Consider the following 2,817-nt stretch of genomic DNA (forward strand, 5'->3'; position numbering starts at 1 on the left):
GATTATTAGAGTCTGCAATACCTGAATACCTGGTAGTGCCCTTGCTGCAAAGAAGCCTGGGGAAATGAATGTTCTAGTCTATACCTTGGAGAGATAAAGTGAAAATTTCCCCAAACTAAAGAAAGACACCCAGAAAGTACTGAGCAATGAAACAAATGAATGATACTGGGTTACTATGCTAAGCAGTGGGAAATGAGTACCGATTGCACTTTGGAAAATCACTGTTTTCTGTTATGTGATGGAAAAAGACTTGATCAAGATCACCTATTGTATATACTAAAATACAGACTACATAAACATTATACTATCATTTTGAGGAAGTGGTATAAAGTAAAACAACAGCAGATCTTGCCAAAATTTACGATACTGATACTAGTATCACTGCTAATTTTGTACAGCTGTCAGGTAAATCTCAGAAGAAATGATGCACTGAAACTGGAAATAACCTATCTGCTGGGAAGAGAGCAGGGGATTAAAATCAGTTTTGGTCAGAAAGGCTCCTTCTTTTTAAAGGCTCAAGTCACGCTTGTTAAGAGTTCCATAGCCCAGAGCTTTGCCAGACAGAAAAAGCTGTATTCTTCTGGGGTAGCTGGAGAAAGTTGCTAATTCTATTGGAAGTAGAGAGTGCAAGTGACAGCTTTGAGAGTGCATGCAATGAGAAGCCAGAACTTTTCTAAGTGCTATCCATCAAAATATTTTTGCCAAAGGAAATGGTAGAAAGAAACCACAAAGCTACTATATGTTGTGGAAAACCTGAAGGTATGGTCAAATACCTTGAAAACAAACACCCCGATACTAGAGGCATAGTGATCCCAAGAGATATCATCCTGAGCCCTAGAATCCCAAAGGTAAAATCTCAAACTCAAAAATGGAATCTTGAATGCTGAAATCACAAAACCCAAAATCCCCATGGGGCAAGAAAAGGCAAAATGTAAGGGTAGACAGTCAATTTGGTCATTGGTAGGTGTTCTGGTTGTTCATGAAAGGATCTATGAGATTGGCCCAATGCAAAGAGGCCTCGAAGAGTTTGGTGCAGGAGGGGGTTTTCTTTAAAAGACAATATCAGAGAGGTTTATTTTCATTGGTGCTTCAAAGAGAACATCTCTTCTTGGCAACTGTGGAATAATCAGCTGACTGGCCAGTTTGGGGCACATACATACTCCTTACAAGCACCAGACTGTGCCAAAACTCTCCAAATGCAACACATCAAGTATCTGTGTTTATAGATGTCTCTCACAGAACATGTCCTTATCCAAAGACCTAGAAATGGTTCTGAAATAATTTCTTGGATCTTCTCTCCTTTTTCTTTTTTTTAAAAAGATTTATTTATTTATGCATGCAAGAGCTGGGGTACAGGCCAGAGGTGTGGGAGGTGAGAGGATTCACCAGAGACAGAGTGGGGAACAGAACAGGCAGACTGACTGAAATACACAGCTGAGGGGAGCACCGGGCGAGATAGGAGAGGCCTGCTGAACCGTGTGGGTTGCTCCCTGGATGGCCAGGAATCGAACTCGTGCTGCAGTGGCTGCGGATTGCTTCATAGGTTGTGTCTTAACCCTTGCGCCACAAGGGAGGCCCCCTCCTTTTTCTTTTTAGGGAATTTGATCTTTCAGGATTGTGACCACTGGGATTATGGACTTTTAGGATTTTATCCCTCAAGGATTCTGGCATTTGGGATTGTAAATTTCAGGATTAGACCCCAAACTCTGACCAAGGCAGTGGCCATGAACCTGTGAGTTAACATATAGACAGAAAACAGAGACCGTAGTGAAATAAAACCTTAAGCATTAAAAGTTATGTTTACATGTAATTCCTGGTTGTGTTTAGAGACACATAGAAATGACTGAAAGTTTTGAGAGACCTCTCATCAATATGAAACCTCTGGTATGCCCTATAACAGTATGTAATTGTTCAATCCCTGAAACAATTTATAAATCCAATTTCCACCAATTAAAAATGAATTGTGTGTGTGTGTGTGTGTGTGTGTGTGTGTGAGAGAGAGAGAGAGAGAGAGTTGCTAAATCTATGCAACTTGCCAGTGGAGTATCCTTCCCAATGACCTATTTGGAAGTGACAATGAGCTGTCACTTTTATTGTACTTCTTCCAACAGCAAAACTGGTACATTCATATTTACTGAAAGGGCAGATTTTGCTTACATTCACACCTGTTAATTTTAATGTGTGTTTCAGGTGAGTCCTTACTTCATGCTCTTGACCCTGTTGGACTGAAGAGTGATCCTTCTTCCTAAGGTACCACCACATGTATTTTTTAGTGAGATAAAGATATTTTAGGCTATAGGTTTATTTCATGTTATAGGTTATTAGAATCTAAGAAACAATATCCACACTGATGAGGAGATTCCAGTTTTAAGACAAATGCAGAAACTGGATGAGATTTATAGTTAGTTGCACCTCAAGAAGGATGTTGGGGATGTAAGAGAAAAAAAAATGTGGATAATAGTTACACATGAGTTTGGTTTTGGTTTGAGCTGTTGGTTGATTGATGAAACTCTTAACTACAATTGTTCTACCATTGTTTACCAACAAAGAATGTCCCCATAATACAGTGTAGAACAGTATCAAACAGCTGGAGTTTTGCAAAGTGTCCAATTTGAATATTAAAATGAAATACTTTTCTTTTAGTTTCTCTTTTTTCCTACATGCAAGACAAATAGGAACCTCAAAGGTCCAGTTACCTTGTATTTTTAACTACATGAAATGAAAGCTATGGGCATCAACATTTATATATTGAGGAAGGCATAATGGAAAGGAAGAAAGGATATTACTTGAAAGATATGTTTCCATGAATAGAGTTTT

This window comes from Talpa europaea (genome assembly GCF_964194135.1).
Source record: "Talpa europaea genome assembly, chromosome: 8".
In the NCBI taxonomy this organism is placed as follows: Eukaryota; Metazoa; Chordata; class Mammalia; order Eulipotyphla; family Talpidae; genus Talpa; species Talpa europaea.